This window comes from Aphelocoma coerulescens, chromosome 1, assembly GCF_041296385.1.
Source record: "Aphelocoma coerulescens isolate FSJ_1873_10779 chromosome 1, UR_Acoe_1.0, whole genome shotgun sequence".
In the NCBI taxonomy this organism is placed as follows: Eukaryota; Metazoa; Chordata; class Aves; order Passeriformes; family Corvidae; genus Aphelocoma; species Aphelocoma coerulescens.
In genome coordinates, this window is record NC_091013.1 from 45097013 (window position 1) to 45115787 (window position 18775).

Sequence of the window (18775 nt, forward strand, 5' to 3'; positions counted from 1 at the left end):
TTATCTGCATGCTTCATTGCATTGTGAACAATGTGACCCATGCAATTGCCTTTCATGATGTGGAAATGCTTGATATGTGGAAATATAAACACATAGCATTTCCCAAAATTTTACAGTAACATTCTGCTTTATAAGTGGTAACATTTTTAACTTACTTTTCCTCTGTTTCATCACTGGTCCATATTCTACACACAATTACATCTATTTCACTAAATGCAGCCTCGGATCCTATGTCTAGGTCTTAAAATAATTCCTTACTTTGCTTACTCAAAAGTGAAAAAGTTTTGAGTTGTGTTATATTTATCCCTCATTAGATCATGTTAATATTTATATTTCTTCTTAGTAAGCATAGAGAACTACAATAACCTCACTGTAAAGCAGAGTTATAAAATATGTCAGATGAATGCTTATAGCCTAGAAGTGTCTTTTTCCCCCCCTCTGACTAGAAAGGATATATATATATGAAGTAGATATGTAGATTGATATAAATGTGGATGTGCTGTGTCCTGGTTTTAAGTCTTTCCCTATTACTTGACAAGAGGAAGAAGGAAGCAAGGGGAAAAAAAAAAAGAAAATATTAAATACATAATGGGATATATAGAAAGCCTGCTGCCCTTCTCAGTCATCTGAAATGAAAAATGAGCTCAAAACCATGAACAAGATGAGTGTTCAATTATGCTCTGAGAACACACAAACGACAGAAGTAAGGTTTATTTCCTCACAGGTAAGATTTACCTTTACAACAAAATCTTCAGCCTATAATACTCAATCAAAATGGAAACTCCCTTGCAAAGCAAGAGCTAGGTACTAATCTGCTAAAGCAACGCAGCATGAACTGTACTTCAAGTACAACAGTGCCACTTATTTTCCTGCAGAATATCAAAAACACTCATAAAGCCATCTCTGCAGGGAACTGCTATTTCATTTTTCTGCGAGCTGACAACATGTATCCAGACAAGATACTCTCTTATAAGTAATGTGGGAATTTGATGAATACGTGAATACAAAAGGAGCAACAGGCTGATTTGCACACGCTCAGCTAAGTTATAAAAATACCTACTACAGGAACAATACGTACTATGTGAACAGTATTTGACTTATACGGGAGACTTCGTGTATTTCTGGATTAGAATGGAGTACAGATAAGGATTTTATAAGGCTGATCAGTACGTTTCTAGCGTATAAAGGCTTGTGAATTTTTGTACAATATCTCCCTCTGGTAAAAATGCAAGTACTGAAGATTGTAATTAGAACAAGGACCTACAAGATGAGACAGAATGCTGCGTGAAGCATTGGATTTCCATTCCAGAAACAAAATGAAGGCAAAATATGTACCCAGATCTCAGGCACAGGAATCGGTTTTTTTTTTTCATAACATGGATGATAATAAGAAAATAGACATATTTCAAGAATGACAACTTTCTGAGTTCACTCTGACAAAACTAGGATTTACTAGCTGCTGACCCTGGTAGGAAATGTGATCTTTACTTATAATTGGTTTTCAATTTCTATATTATTCAGTTCAATTATGCAATGCCTGTTACAAAAGAACATTTATAAAGATGGATTTAAAAGTTTTTTGTGTATGTTTTTCATTTTCAGTGCTAAACAAACTGATGTGATACATTCTCAAAGGACATTTTGATATTTTAGGTAATAAAGCCTGCTTAGATTTCACATAAAACACCTATACAAGTGTTAGGGTTTAAAAAAAAAACCAACCAAACAACAACAAGAAAAGTTTTAAATGCTGAACCTGAATCCACCTGGATAGAATTTTTAATTGATACAGTGAAAAATGCAAATCAAATCAATGATGTGAAAAGACAGTTTCAAAGTCCTAGACATCTCATGTTGAAATGTTCTAAAAATAGAATTGGAAAAGGATGGTGCAGATACCCAAGACTGGACAGGAAATCAGGGCAGATGCTTTTATGAAAGTGTCAACACTTTTCCAGAGCTGAAGTAACAAGCTTGATTTTACAGCAGAGAAGATAATCAATAAATAAACGGGATTACAAAAGCAGTTCAGGGCAGGGAACAATGGATTTTTAGTCTAGAGAAGGGGCAGCCAAGAGAAAAAGAAGCAAGCCTTTTCATTAGACCTAGATTTCAAAGCTGTCATGGACGATAGCATGTGATGACCTGCAGTATAATGTCATGAAGTGCTGGGCTCTAGCCATGTAGAAATTCTTTTTCCCTGCATTCTGTATGAGGATTTGATTATTATTTCTTGGGGAGCACACTGAGCAAAAAATAGCATGAGAATTCACCACCGCTTACCTCCCCATTCAGAATCCACACAAGATGTTTTAACAATTTATAGTTGCCTAGTTATATATTTAGCCACTTTTTCCTACTATGAATGATGATTTAGATTAAGGATTGCAAAAACACTATATGTTAGGAACTTCAATCCCAAACCACTAACAATTTCATGGCCTGGATGCTTTTAATTATTCAAACAATCATATTATAATGTGTATAAACTAATGAAGGGGGTTTTTTGACAATGCCTAAGGTTCTAATTCTTTGAATATTTTCATATTTTTTAAAGTCCACTGATTTCAATAGAAATATGAATCTAGTGTAATTGGGAGAAAAACTACATTTCTTGGATCAGAACATTATGTTATACTGAGTAACTCTACTTATTTGAATAATGGTTGAAAAAATGCAAAATGTCAGAATGATATAATAAAATTAGAGAAGATTTTCATTCTAAATTAGTGGCAGTCCATGATCTAAAAAGGGAAAAAAAGTACATTTGAAAAATCCAGCGTCAGGTATTGTGTTGGCTATGTGGCATTATATTAAGGGATGTGGCTGCAACTGATCATAGATGGAATCCTATATAAAGTGGCAAAATTTTCATGTTATACTTCTATTACTGTTATTATCTTCAGATATTCTTGCACAAAGAATAAAGGTATGGCTGTGGCATAAGTGATCCTTTCAGTTGTGCCTACTAGTGTCGTTTTATTGAGCCATTGCAGTTATATTATAGTTTGCAGTTATAATATAGTATCTTCATAGTAACATTCTACCAATGGTAAAATAATTTCTCATACAGTTCTAAATGAGATCAGCGTTTACACTGGACTGGCCTTAATCAAACAAATCAAACTTAATAAAAAGGACAAGAGTTTTCATGCAATACTCCAGAGCACATAGTGTGACTCTTGGGGATGGTGCTGTGTAGGCCCAGCAGCTGAACTCAATGTTCCTTGAGGGTGCCTTTCAACTACACTTTTTCTGTGATTCTGGGAAGTAGAAATGTCAGACAACCCGCAATTCTATCAGGCACCAGACCTTTAACAGAAAATTCAAAACTATGAGTATTGTCAGAATCTAAATCTTCAGTATTTCAAAGTGGATTAATTGTGAATGAAGAAAAAGGCAGAGCTTAAAATAGTTGTGTAATTATTTCTCTTTTGTTTTATACAGCTGTATTTATTAGATTAATATATCTAATATATAGATAATAATTCTTAAACTGTAGCATTTGACTAAGTCATACCTAAATAATGAATTATATCATAATTATGAGATATCTTAACATTTTTTGTAATAGTAAACAAAGTACTGTGTGCTGACACAATTAGAAAGAAATCTAATATATGCAAATTCATGCAAATATTTTTTTTACAACAGGTTCTCATTAATTTTGGAAGGACTTAATACATCTGCATATCCCAGTTGTCTGAACTTCAGAACTGCTACATTTCCTTTGCTATTCTTCACTTTGCTCTTGATTGTCATATCTTTATGAGATTTATAATACGATATGGATTTTTGGCTTTCAGTTTGTAATGAAAACATTTATTCTTGTCTAGTTGGATGTTGAGACCTGTGTGGTTTGGCAGAGGCATTGGTTTGAATAGATTTAATCAGATTTAACCAGTCAGCTTCCTTTTGTTAACAAGAAAAGGACAGACAATCAATCTGTGAAAACAAGGAAATCGTATAAATTTTAAATGGAGTATACTAGAAGCAGTAACTTTCACATAATTACCATAAAAAAATAAAATTGATTGTGTAAAAGTGCTCTTAGTTCTGATCTAAAGTAATGGAAAATCATGCAGAAATCTATTATGCAAACCTATTTTCTTACAGGACCTTGTGATGCATTTTGACATTTAAAAGATGAATCTCATAGAGGGATGTCAGTTTTCTAAAGCAGATGTACTTCTGTCTGTAGAATGGTACCTCCCAATTAAAGACAAATTTCAGTAGAATAAGAAATATTAGTCAAGCTTTTAAAGGTTTTCATTATAGAACATGTCCTACTGTCTGTGCCTTAGATACACTGCTGGACACGGGTGTATACTACTACTGTTATAAGGTGTCATGGGTAGGCATGTATTTCTGGTGTTGATAAGTGTTATCCTCATAAGGAGGCATTCTGTATGCAGCTGTTCCTTTTTGTTACTGTTATGAGGTAACAGAGAGCAGAAGCAGAAAATATCAATTAAGTTGTCTGCTAAGAGTTAAACAAGCACATGGTTAGAAATTCATAGGGAAAGCATTCATCATCCTCTAACTCAGTCTGGGGTTTTGATTTGCATATCATAGTTTATTTACAGTTCAGGAAATATGAGTTCCTTGCTGAGGACACTTTTAGAAAAAACTGTAATTCTGAGGAACCTGCTAGGTATTTTTTTGTCTCACACAGAGACTTCCTTAATTCTTACTTGTAGAATGATAGAGATGTCTGAATTACAAACACAATTCTTTCCTTTTATTTTGCTTAAAAATCTATTTACACAACTGGATTAAAAAAAAAAAGTGTTAATATGGAGCTTCTCAAGGAGCCTTTAGATGTGGATCCTGATTCATTCTTTTTATTCATAAATTTGAAAAAATTTCTTCTCATGAGGAATTCTGGTCTTTAATACATTAAAAGATCTATTGCTGTAACATACAGCATGGGTCAGACTAATAAAAATTTATTTAAAATAAGAGTTTGTAAATTAGGTCTTAAACACATATTACTCAGAGTATTAAAAATATTAAAAATAGATTTAAAGTGTAAATCCTTTAGTATAATACCTTATTCTGTACATGCACAATATTAACATGTACTTCATAGAGCTGCATAAATCAGTAGATGGCTCAGAAATAAAGTCTTTCTTGCAGTGACAGATACGTAACAAAGCTGGACTTGTGGGAGGTGGCAAGTTGAGTTAACTAGTTTTAGTTCTGTTTAGATATGTCTGACAGATTTAGACCATATTTTTTATACTCAAGTTGTAAAGTTCCTTTCACCACAAGGCTTTTGACTCTGTTCTCATCAGCACAGGAAGTTCTGAAAAAGAAGAAAACCAGAGCAGACATGTTCATAGTGTCCATTATGGCCTTTTAATGGTTTTACTTTTTATGAGAATCAACGAGGTCACTGATGCATCAGAAGGTATTTTGTTGTTTTGCAATTTACTGTAATGAGATGAGCAACTTCTGGAAAAAGGAGTAATGGGTATGAAGAATAGAATAACCAAGTTAGTACTGCTCTTTTCTTTGTTTAATGTTTACACTGGTGTTGATACAGTTGCCCAATTATTCTAGACATCTGTGGTGACACTTCTTCTTGTACCTGATAATTCAGCATTTCAGAAATACCACTGATTACACTGCATGATGGCAGGTGACATGTTCTAAGAGAATAATGCTTTAAAACTGCAAGTATATTTGCCATATATAGCACTGCCACTATGATCAAGAGTACTTCTGTCACTAGCAGTTTAACAAAGGTAGGAATTTTTGTCTCTGTGATATGAGTAAGAACTCAGGAATGAGTCCCTGTCAGTCTTTTGCACTTTGCAGTTTGCACACGTATAGGGAAAAGGCTTGACTGCTGGAAAGAATCCAGCCTGTAGGGACTCTGACAGTGTTGGTGCTGATGTGCTCCACACCACACATATGTTGGGGGGCAAAAACCTGTCTGTTGGTCCTACATGGCATGACCTGGTCCAAGGGAGTAGCTCAAGCTTTGCTGACAATAGAGTTTGCAAAGTTCACTCCAAAAACATTTTCCCAAAACAGAGTCTCCACCTTCAGCAAACACTGCCAGGTAAAGGAGGAAACAAGCCTGGGTGCCCTGATCTTTTCAAGAGACCAGCACCAGCAACTTTAGACTGCCCCACAATTCTGGTTCTAGTCATGCCAAGTCTGAGACAGTAACAATTTTGGGTGACAGGTAGGTAATGGAATACAGTAGCATTTTGGGATACCCATGACACTTGTGGTTTCGGGTGATGATTTTTGTTTGTTCGTATGTTTGTTTGTTTTCCTCTAATGATTTAAAAGATTATGTATTCTTAGTTTTAGTCTTATTTGCAAAATATTGCCTCAACAGAGGCAATGTATTAGATTTTTCTTACATTTTTTTCATAATTAGAGAAAGGATTTTAATTTAAATTTAGGAAATTATCAGATAATACAGGGTGAAAGAAACAGAACTCCCTCCTCTCATAGAAATCCAGTAATACTAGTTAAATACAGCAAGAAACACAGCAATTTTTTAACTACAACATTTAATATCAAACATAATACTGTCAAGTGTTTCCTTTTTGTTTGTCATTGTCTTCAACTGGTGTTTGTCGACACTTCAATAACAAGTCCTATTACATAATTGTTTGTATTGTATGCTAATACACTAATTGCTTTATAAATGCCACTTAGTGTGTATCAATCTCATGAACACAGCACATATATAAAATATGGGTAAAATCTTGTGACACTAGTTTAATTCTGCAGTAATCCCATTTATTGAAATGATATTAAAATCAGATTATAACTGAATGCTGACAAAAATTGTTTTCCTCTTCCTGGATTAGAAACATGAAGAACACTTGGTGAGTGCCTTCAGGCTTTTGACTGAGGGTTCCTCCATGCCATTGTACAAGCGACCTAACAAAGAGATTAAAGATATGCTTCTACAGTACTTCTAATCTTGTGATTTTACATGCTTAACTCTGCAATCAGAGGATTTCAAATGAGAATGTCAAAAGTGCTTAGTACCTTGCTTTAGTACCTTGCTTGTTCTGTAGCCATAGAATTCAAGGGTACCTGCAGAAATATATACATATCAATGTGGTTTAATAGATGTCTGAACAAATTCCAAGTAGTGGAAGGCCCTGCCCAGGGCCTCTCCTGCCCCAGGGAATCCCACGGACACTGAACCAGTAGCTGCTGCCCTGGCCAGAGCTGCTGAGGAAGAGGAGCCCCCCAAGCCTCTCTCTCCTGAGGCAGAAAAAGCATCAGAGTCTCCTGTTCTCAATGAGGAGGTACCATCAGCATGGTCACAAAGCTGTATGGAAGCCTGTCCAAAGCCTCTCAGGCCTCCAGGCACAGCAGGGGCTACAAGTCCCTAAGTCTGGGGGCTGCTCCGTACCAGCTCCTGTCTGCTCCGCTGCTGTTAACGTGCCAGGTATGGCTCTTTGTCAACATGCACCAAGGGCTTTCCCAGTGGGGAGATGCTTGTGGCCAAGAGCTTTCCCAATGGGAAGAAGATATGACAGTGCAAGAGATAAACCAACAGGAAGAAGGTGTGAGACTCCAAGAAATTTACCAGTGGATAGCCAGGAGAAGCCAAGAGCTGTACCAATGACAGGTACACATGAGAGTCCAAGAATTTTCCCAGAGGAGCCCGAGACACACCAAGAGCTGTACCAATGCAATGAAGAAATAGTAGGAGTCCGGGAGCTGTACAAGTGGGAAGAAGATGATGAGACATACCAAGAGCTGCATGAATGGGAAGAAAATGTGATAGTCCAAGAGATTTCCCAATGGGAAGAAGGTGTGAGAGGGCAGCAGGAGTGCAAACGGGAAGAAGAAAAGATATTCCAGGAGCTGTCCCTATGGAGAGATGTGAGAGTTCCAGAAGATCCCAATGGGAAGATGTCCGAGAGCCATCCCACTGGGAAGGGGAGAGGTACCAAGAACTCTCACCATGGGAAGAAGATATGCACTTGTAAATCTCCCAGTGGGAAGACAGGAGAGAGCCAGAATTGCCCCAAGCGAGAGACAGCAGCAAAAAGGAGCTGTCCCAAGAACCAGACTACAGAGCCCAAGAGCTGCCCTGATGAGAAGATCTGAGGGACCAAAAGCTGTTCCAATGGAATGAGGGTATGAGCAGCCAGAAGTTATCCCAAAGGTGACATGACATCAGCTCCAAGATGTGGGACAGACCCTTGTATTCAGTGAGCAATGAGGAGCCCCAGACTTGTCCCCTGGAGAGGCCGAGGTCTCTCAGGAGCGTGGGCACAGAGGTGGCAGCAGAAGCAGCCCATGCCCTGCCCAGAGCCTCTCCTGACCCAAGGAGTCCCACAGACACCGAGCTGGCAGCTGCTGCTCCGAGCTGCTGGGGATGAGGAGCCCCAAGCTCTAGAGGAGGAAAATACTGCAGGCTCTTCTGTCCTCAGTGAGGAGATGACATCAGTAGGGACACAGACCCCACCCCCTCTCCCATGCAGCAGCCTGGCCAGCAGCCATGCTCCACTGCACATGGGCCTGAACATCACCAGTGAGATCCTGAGCAAGGTTCTGCTGGAGATCCAGGCATTGAGCCAGCAGCTGGAGGAGCAGTATGCCCTGGAGCAATGGGTGGCTGTAGAAATGGAAGCAATAGTTGCAGCCAAATGGGAAGAGAGCTCAGTCCCTGCCCTGCACAGCACCCCCAGCCCCTCGTCTGGCCATCTGGGAGCCCAGGCCCACAGCAGGGAGCCACCTCCTCCAAGAAGTGTCCCTCCCGCTTCAGGACAGCGCTGTGGGCACTGTGCACACTGCTCCTCTGTCCCTGCCTGGTGGCACAGCTGGAGGAGTAGCACAGTCAGGATACCAACAGCACGGATTGCTCCCAGAACCTCCCTTCAGTACTGCAACACACAGCTCTGCCAGAACAAATGGGAGCTGGTGTTAACAAAGAGTAAGATGAAGAAGAAGACAAAGACAATGATGAAGAAGACAAAAAAGACAAGGACAGAGAAGACAAAGATGAAGAAGGGAAAGAAGCAAAATTCAAAAATACATAGAAGAGTAATAAGGATAATAATTTAAAAAGACATAGAAGAAGAGGAAAAAGTAATAAGAATAATAATTTAAAAACACATAAATGAAGGAAAAAATAATGAATAAGTAGAATTAGCAAATCATTTATATTTATTACCTACTGTCTATTTGCATTACAGTATATGATATAAAACCATGAATATACAATATGTTGTAATTATGATATATTGTACATTCCCAGGATACTGCTGAAGAAAGAACACTTTTCAAATTACTTAAGATTTTGTATCTTTTCTCATGAAATTTTTAAGGCATAAGAAAAGAGTCTACAGATTTCATTTCTTATCTCTCAGAGATATTGATGTATTCTCAAACTCAAGTCCCAGTGCGTCACCTGTGACGACTGACTGCTCAGCCACCAACACCAGCATGAGACTTCCCAGCTGGGCTGGGAAGTCAGGGTTTTCCCTTCTCTCTAAAGGCAAACTAAAGCCACGCATTGAGCCTGGCTGATAAAGAATTGTGCTGGAAACCCCTTTGCACCAGGGCTATGCAGCCTGGACAGTGAAGCCATCACAGCCATGCTCTGATGCTGATGATGGCCAGGAAGTCAGGCAGTGTTAGAAAGCAAGCAGGTGTTTGGTGTGGGAAAGGACGAACGACTGCTCCTTCAGAGGTTCTGTGTGGCTGTAAAGATGCTGTAAAGGCTCTTTTCACCATTTTCATATTTATTTTGCACACAAAAATCCACCAGAAGGGAACTTGCAGGTGACCCTGTGGCTAAAGCCTTGCACCCTCTACTCCCCTGTCCATGCCAAGGGCCTGCTCAGCAGAAAGCAGCATCGCTTCTGGAGTCCATACAACTAGAATCACAGAATGCTTTGAGTTAAGAGGGATCTTAAAGCTCATCTAGGTCCAGCTGATTATCTTCTGCTCTTGCTCCCAATCTCTGACAGGTATTTCCATTTCTTTTTATCTCTCCACCTCAAACTTCTTGTTAAATAAAATTAACTAATGAAAATTTCACATTTACATCAATGAAAGCCATTTCTATTCTTCCAGGACAGAGTAGGGCATTAATTCTTTGAACTGATTACTGTTGGGTTTTAAAAATAATCTCAGTATAGTAAGGTTTACCTGAAATTAAGCTTGATAAAAAGCAAGCTGATCATGTTCATTTGTTTGTTGCTTACAGTACAATATTTTTAGCAATTTTCCCCCCAGAGTTTCTGATTTTTAATGATGAAACATTAAAAAATAATAAATACATAAATAAATTCTCATAGTCTTTTGAGAACAATTGAATGGTGAGGAAGACAATCAAAAGTTGTTTTCTCTTGCTAGACATTTTATACTTTTGTTATTTGCAGGTCTGTGTATCTGAAGCCATTTAAAATTAGTCAAGAGTCATATATTTTTCTTCCTTTTAATAATAACAAAAACTGTTTTACTCAACTACTGCAACTAAGTCATCCATTCTACAATCATCTGCTATAGAAACTGTTAGACCAAAGAATGGATGGAATATTTTTTCCCAGCATCCTTCACAATTTTCTGTTATTTGTCATTAAGTCCCTTCCTCATATTAAGTCAACTGATCTAGTCTTCATCCTCTGATTCTCCCCTGTGCATTCCTTTCTTCTCTTATTTACTCTCCTATCTGCATATTTTTCTTGGATATGGTAATTAACTGCAAAGTCATTGGTTCCATTTGTTCCTTTGCTGCCACTAATATTCTGAAAAATCTTTGCAGCCTCCTTACTTAGTGGTTCAAACAATTTACCTTCAAGTATTTTTATTAACACAATTATTTAGCACTTTAAAGTTAATTGAAATATCTATTTTGAAGGTTGTTTTATAAATCACATTAAAATGAGCAAAAGTTTCACAAATATGTTTTCTGAGTAAATGAGCACCTCTACCCAAATTTTCCAGTCTCTCAAAAAAAAGTTAATATCATGTTTTGTTAAAAATTTTGGATTTTTTTTTCTCCAGTTTTGTTTCATTATACTTTTCTATACTTCAATATCGATAGGGGAAAGTAGGAAAAGCATACAAACAAACAACAAAAACAAACAGCACTATAAAGAAGAAGGAGGGACTAATAATTAAACAAAATATAATACTATTATACTTACTACTTGAAGATTCACTGTCAAGAACAAATACTTTTGAAAGATAAAGCTGTCGTTTTTTTAAGTTTCATTATGTATTTCATTTGGAACCACTTTTTGCATTCTCTTTTTCATTTACAGCCAAATTTATGAAATCATAAAAGGGACCTATATCATTTTAAAGAAGCATTTTAGTAGAAAAATTATTGTTTATTATCACCTAGCTGAGTATTAATAATTACTTAAAGAATGCAGTTGCCTGTGTCAAAACACTGTCAAGGCCACAGAAGGAATTTGCCTTAAGATAAGCCACCACAGTGGGAACTTGAGATAAGCAGAGAAGAGAGGGATTTGCAACATAAATAATAAAATCCTTACCATTGACTTCAGCATATGGTCTCATTTGCACCTTAATTCAGGCAGAGGCATCTCCTAACAACTGGATGTCAACGGTATTGTATAAGAAGGACACTTCGAAGAAGAGCAATGGACAAGACAGTAAAACCAGTAATAGTGTACAAGAATAATGCACGAGGAAGGAAAGGAATGAATGGAGGCTTTCAGTCTTCTCAAGATGAGAATGGGAGCATGACAGGCCACAGTGCAAGAAGACAGGAAAAGCATCCAAAGGAGAATAACAGCAGTCTCTCAGCTGGAAAGGCTAAAAAGATGTCTTGGAATGATACAGCATGGCTGCAGAGCTTTAAGTATCTATTTGTACTGCCTAAAACAAAACAGAAAGCTAAAGGGACAGTTTCTTCCCCACAAATGATCTTCAAAATATGCCTCTTGACCAGTCCATTTTCAAGCCAAGATTACTAGCTGGGTGTCAGGTTTTTGCATGCTAGCCCAAAGAGAGCCTGGAGGTCCAGCCACAACCTGACTGCACTATGGCAGGCACAGACACACACAAAATTGCAGGCAGACGAGGGTGCGCTCCTCACCCGAGGGGGCCATCCCCAAACAGGGTGTGAAGGCACACAGGCAAAGAAGGGAGAGAGAGAGGACTCTCTGTGTTACTTCTATGCAGAAAATTTATTGAGGCAAGACAATGAGAGAGAGGAGATGGAAAGCCAAGGATCTGACAAGGGTCCAGGGATTTTATAGTGGGGATAGGAAAGGCGGAGATAAGGGATACAGCAAATGGAGGCAGGGTTGAGTACAAGGGCACCACCAATGGAAATAACACAAAGGAGGGATTTAGGGAAGGAACCAATGGGGCATCAAGGAACAAAGAACTTTCTAGAACTGATACATATTAAACTTGGGAAATGAATATATGCAACCTCATGCATAAAGCAAGGAGGGAAAAACATTAACCAGTCAGGGGAAAACATGCAAACAGCAGAACAAAGGACTCATGGGTTATCACCATGACTGCAAAGTTACATGCTAAACTTGGGTTGCTGACTACCACAGCCGGTTGTCTGAGTTCTCCTCAGGAGACAGAGTGGCTGGAGTCACCTGTATCACCACACCTGGGTTTGTCAGACATCCTTTTTTGCAAGAGAAACTTTGTAACAAGTCTGGGGCTAACTAAAAGACTCATTCTTAAAAAAAAAAAAAAAAACAGGCTCAAAGTTCTATTTTGCTGTTCTGACTTTCTATAAAAGCCAGTCTTAAGCGGAAACTTCAGTAATTGTGATTTCTGCCTGTTTATTTTTCAAATCTTTTTCAAGAATTTGGGTCTGCTAGAAAACTATAAAACTTTTGGACTGTTAAAACTAGGGCCTTTTTCATCAGGCTTTCCTATGGGGAAAATTTAATTTTGGAAGACACATGTTATTTTTGCTTCCTCAGGGTGAGCAATATATTGACTCAACAGAAACTCATTCTGTATTACTGAAGAGCCCTCAGCATGAAGGTAAATATCTCAAACAAAGTGAAAACATGACTGATATCCATTTCAGATAGTCAGTAACTTTATACACCAAGGTTGTAGAAAGTGTTCTGGACTTGTTTAATACCTATAGAGAACTTTTACTTTGAAAAATAGAAATGAAAGAAAAAAAATCCTTTCAAACCTTGAAATGTGTGAGGGGGTTTCCCCCAAGTCTACTTCACAATAAGCTACTATCAAATCTGTTAACCTTGGACTGGTTTTCATAATTCAGTAGCTATTTAGGAAATGTTAGAACAGAATAATGAAGGAACTGCATATCAGAACCACAATAGTAATACAGAGAATTTAGGAATTTCTGAATCTTTATATGTTTTAGACATCAGCACACTTAAGCAGTTTTCCTACACCACAACTCTGGAGATAAGTAAGCAGCATGTAAAACAGCTTACTAAATTAAATACATTTAAATAAGACCCAGGAAAATATTGCAAGTCTAATCAAAATTATGATGATCCTCACTATAGCTAAATTAAAATAAAAAAAAAAAAGATAAAATGTAGATCCAACATTTTGATTCAAAAGAGAATTTTATTTTAAATATGACATTTTATTTTTTTCCCAATATATTCTGTTACTTTAAGATTGTTAGTTTCATAGGGGATTTTTTTATTTCTGTGCTTTTTCATGGTAGAATTCTAGTATTGTTTCTTAGTACAGTAACTTGTATTCTCCACATAGTCTCTTTTAAGTCCCCAGAAAAATATTTTTTCTCTACTTTTTTAGTTTAGGCTATAAATCTGCTCCCTGCTGCAAGTAGGTTCCCTTGTCATCTCAAGAATCTCTCACTTTTTTTCTATGTTGCAAGAATCTTTTATTTTGGTCATAGCAAGGTTAAGGAAATAAATGTACAGAATAAAAATTACATGTAGGATAAAATTTAGTACTGCATGAACTAAAGGAGAAGAGTGGGTTTGTCAAGTCTACTTACTTTTTAGCAACACTCTCAAATGCAAGACAAAATTTCCACAAGTGCCAAAAAGTAGTGTACAGTATCAGTAAGTATTTTTTCATACAGTCAAAAATCTCATTTTTTCCCACAATGCTGTCTTGGAAAGTGGTTTTTCAACCTCTATTCCATTTTAGAGGTAGGAGTGAGGAAGTTCTCTTTCTTTTTAATGCAGAGCAAGAAGATAACCATGGTTCCGACACGTGATTTAGCATCATTTTGACAGCTCATTGCCTCCATGTTCTGAGTCAACTCCCTTGTGCCTTCCTACCATCAGCATTAGAAGTATTCACTGTGCTGAAAATGCCACATATAATTAGTGATAAAAAGTATTTATTTAAAAGAAACAAAAGATGAAATAAGGTGAAATTTAGTTACACTATGTAGAGTTCACTTTGAAATAGAATAAGACAATGATCCCTTCCACACCTACCTATCTCCCTTTTCCCAAACTTTGACAAAAAAATTTTCAGATAGCTCTTCATGCTTATAGATGAAATTGTAAAACAATGTTCGGATGCAGTGATTTCTTTTGTTAGCAAAAAATAGTTTTCTCTTGAAGTGCTATTTCTTTTTTTCCCCAGAACTAAAGTTATTACCTCATCTGTTGAGCTATGTCCAGGGGCTTCTTTTATAATTTTCTTGTATTTTTCATGCATGAGCCTAAAGCTGAATTTTAATATTTATACACTATAGGAAGAACTTGGGTCTCAGTCTGCCAAAGATGAAGTGCAGAACACAAGATGAAGCAAGGATCAGCGATGAAGGCAAAGAACAGGATGATGTAGGGAACTAATTGTTATGGATTAATTCTTCTGGTGTAAAGAAATGCCTCAATACTTGACTATGGTACTCATACACATTTCTACTGAAATTAATAGAAAAAAATTCTGGAGAAGTAAATTTTATTTCAATGAGAATTTTGACGTCTGACTCTCCCAACACCATCTAACTTTAAGGCATTTAAAATTCCATCTTTCTGCTGAGGCTTAAAGTTCCCTAAACATTTAATGCTAACCTTGTCGTCATGTTCAGAAGCATCTAATTTTGGAGGGTGGGAGGGAAGTGGAAACACACATGTCCCTCCTAAAATGAAAGTCATATTTAGGTAAACAGATACTCTGCTAAGTTCTTGGAGGGGCCCAGTCATGCTGAGAGTGAGACTAAGAAAATTCAAATAAAATTAGATCATTATTAATGTCTAATCATGGTTCTATTCAGCCCATTGCTTTAACCATGAGGATATTCAGACTTTTCCACAAAAGTACAATATTTTTCTTTAGTTTAGTACAAAACCAACAGTAACCAAACTGAAGAGTTTTCCTTGCCAAAAGAATGTTTATTTTTAATTCCCCTGGGCCAATCCTAAATCACCATCGATTGTAAAGGAACATTGTGAATATTTCCAGAAACAACAAAGATAGTCAGCCTAGCAAGCTGACTGTAAAAAATATAAATTTGTGAATAAAATGAGGAAACTGAGTTTTGAAAACCTCTGAACCTTCTTTCCTTTGCATTATTGAATCAGAAGAGACTAAGCCATTCACAGTTCTATTTTCCTTTTACAAAAACATCTGAAATTAATTTTTAATGGATTTGCAATTTGTCTTCAGGCTGAAATGCAGACACAGTTAATTAACTTAAATAAAAACTGAACTTCAGCTTGCAAAATATTGTAAGTTTTCAAAAAGCCCTATGCAAAACTTTCAAGTTTCTGTGATGTCTTAACACACTAAACTTTTAAAATCATAGGTAACCTAACCATTTGTTCTGAGTTAGCAATACAAAATCATTTATGATTATTGTGGGTGTTAATGATGACAGCTCTGCACTAAGACATGATCAAAGTTCTGTATTTTGAAAACATAATGTAAAAAGTGGGATATTGCTGATGCCTTTAGAGCCAAATATCTCTTATAATATTATAGAATTAGATGTTTCTAATAGAAACATCTAATACCTAATAAACCAAACTAGAATAAAGTATTGTGACTTTGATTTGTGGCTGAATATATTTATCTTGACATAAATTGCAATGAACTTCTGAGATTTATTGGTGAAGATTATGGTTTATACTGGTTTGATGCAGTTTTCCCTTTTTCCATTAAATATAAGAATATATGGATGAAGAACTGTAAGAATACATGGATAAAGAAACTGTATACTGCAAGAAAATTAGTTTTCATATTTTTATTGCTTTCTTTTCTTTTTGCTTCTCATAGTTTTTGGAGTTTGATAAGATTTATGAGTCTGAATTAAAATTAGATTTTATTTTCTGCACATCAAATTGGAAAAAAAAAAGGAAATTTTTAGGAAAATGAGAATTATTGAAAGGGTGTGAAAGGATGTCACAGACTCATAGGAATTGCCTCTTCCAATAGTTGGTGAAATACTACTGAGGGGGTCTTTTTGTTTGTTTTCTTTTTGTTTTGCAAATGTGACAAGTGAAGAGTAAGAAAAACAAATGTTCTGTAGAACTTGATAATCTGCCTCTGGAATGACACTGAAGGAGAGAACTAAGAAAAGTTTGGAGAATGTGCCTAAATGGAAATGTAAAGTCAGATAAAAATATTACTACCCATTCATTTCAGTCTCAGAAGTGTTTTGCCAACTGGCGATTGGAACACATTTCTAAATATTCTAAAGTCATGCACTTTTAATCCCCAGAGATGTAATAGTCCGTGTGTAAGCAAATCTCTCTAACTGGGATATTTTGAAGACCATGTAGTCAGTGAGTTATGGGACAGGATTTTAACAGGGTTTGTTTTCTGCTTTTGATTGTCAAAAGATGCAAAGAAAAGCAACATTAGTTTATGTAGGCAATTTACACGGTAGTATGGATATTTGCATTTTTTGTTTATTAAATGAACAAATGTACTTAACTTGATTATTTGCTCCCCAGGTTCTGAAAACATCTTTACTTCATTCAGTAGTAGCTAATATGACAGAAAATTCTCTGCCAGAAAATGTGATCATGGCACAATGACATAATGTTAATTCAGGAATTGCTCTTTGATGGTTGGATCAAAAATTAAAAAACCTACTAGCACAGAGTCTTGTGACTAAAGTCTGGTGTAATTCCTTTGGGACAGTATTATTTTGCTTTTAACATTCAGAATTTTGTCCAAGGTTAATTACAATCTCATTATTAAAATAAATATTTTTGCACTAGTGATTTTGGAATTTATTCCCCTTCCTTCTATCCTCAGGATTAACAGGACATAAGGGGAAACTGAAGACATGAATAACGTATTATGAAGATGAATAACATATTAAAACTAAAAAGTTTACCAATGTCTTTAAATGTCTTATTGTAGTGAAATTTTCAATAGTGATTTACAATACTGGGAGTCACAAGTAATTCTTTCCATCTGTCTGAAATGATACTCTTGTGGCAGGCAGTGCAAATAGCTTAGTGTATTTTGTCAAGGTCAGTGGAAAAAGTAACTGCCATAGTGTTAGTGTGGATTTCTTTCTGAGATGCCTTGTGGCACTGGTGGCTGCTGGAAGGACTTCATGCCTGCCTGTACTTCATTTCAGCTGCTAATACTGATCTGACAGTTCTTGACCTGTGGGTAATATGTGGTCTATCATCTCCTTACTTTTCTTAGTCAATTTCTACTCTCTTTTCCTCCTTTTATTTTTACCAGTGTAGCCTATCACATATCTTATTTCAATGGAAATAGAATATTGCTGTAAGTGTGGCAGATTATCTTTTCATACATTTTACCTCTATTCTGTTTGAAATTCCTCTAGCCTGTCCACAAGATAAAACTGAAACTTTATTTTAAATGAGATTTTGTTGAAACATCCTGATTAGACAAAAACTTTGCAGGTTGATGTTTCCAAACTAATACCGTGTAAAGGATTAAAACAAAAAAAAAAAAAAGAATGTGGGAATAGAATATTTAATTTACTTTATTTTATCCTACAAAAAATTGACTTGATTGAAAAATCAGTTTGACAAATTATAGGAAACTAAAACTCTGGAAATGCCATTTCTCTACTTTGGCATACAGATACTCAAGTCTTATGGAAATGCCTGTTTCAAGGCAGTATGCATACCCTTCTGGCAGCGCTGAACTCACACTGGCCAGAAGGAGCCTGAGGTTAGGGAAGCTGATAGGTTCATCTCACCAGCTTTTTTGCATTTAAGCCATGAATACCTATGTTTGCGTGACACACTCTTAGACAAGGTCAAATGGAAAATAGATGTTGTAGGAGCTGAGGCTTCTAATTTCTTTTAAATGTACCCTGTATTATCAGTGTTGGTCAATGACTGTTGACTAGATCTCTGTTAGTTCTAGAGCTTAAGAGCTGAGTTTAAGCACCCAGAACACATGTAGTCTCCTGTTCTCTAATGTCCAGTCTTAATGTCCAAATTATAGAATGGTTTGGGTTGAAAGGGACATTTAATGGTCAACTAGTCCAACCTCCTTGCCATAGGCAGGGACATTTTTCACTAGTTCAAATTGCTCGGAGCCCTATCCAACCTGACTTTGAACACTTCCAATGACAGAGCATCCACAATTTCTCTGGGAAACCTGTTCAATGTCTCACCACTCTGATAGTAAACAATTTTTTTCTCATATCAAATCAAAATCAACCCTCTTTCAGGTTTAAACCATTGTCCCTGTCACTACCTGCCCTGGTAAAACGTCTGTTCTCATCTTTCCTATAAGCCCTCTTTAAACACTGAAAGGTCACCATAAAGCCTCCCCTAAGCCGTCTCTTCTTCAGGCTGAAAAACCCCAAACCTCTCAGCCGGACTTCATAGGAGAGGTTCCAGCTCTCTGATATTTT

General features: G+C 36.6%; 1 long non-coding RNA gene across 1 annotated transcript; it reads left to right on the forward strand.

Annotated features, from left to right (window-relative positions):
• The first annotated feature begins 12520 nt into the window (after positions 1-12520).
• On the forward strand, positions 12521-15101 carry LOC138118519 (uncharacterized). The gene is made up of 3 exons (XR_011155179.1): positions 12521-12605; positions 12924-12987; positions 14669-15101. It is a non-coding gene; the product is annotated as an uncharacterized lncRNA (long non-coding RNA).
• Positions 15102-18775: the final 3674 nt, after the last annotated feature.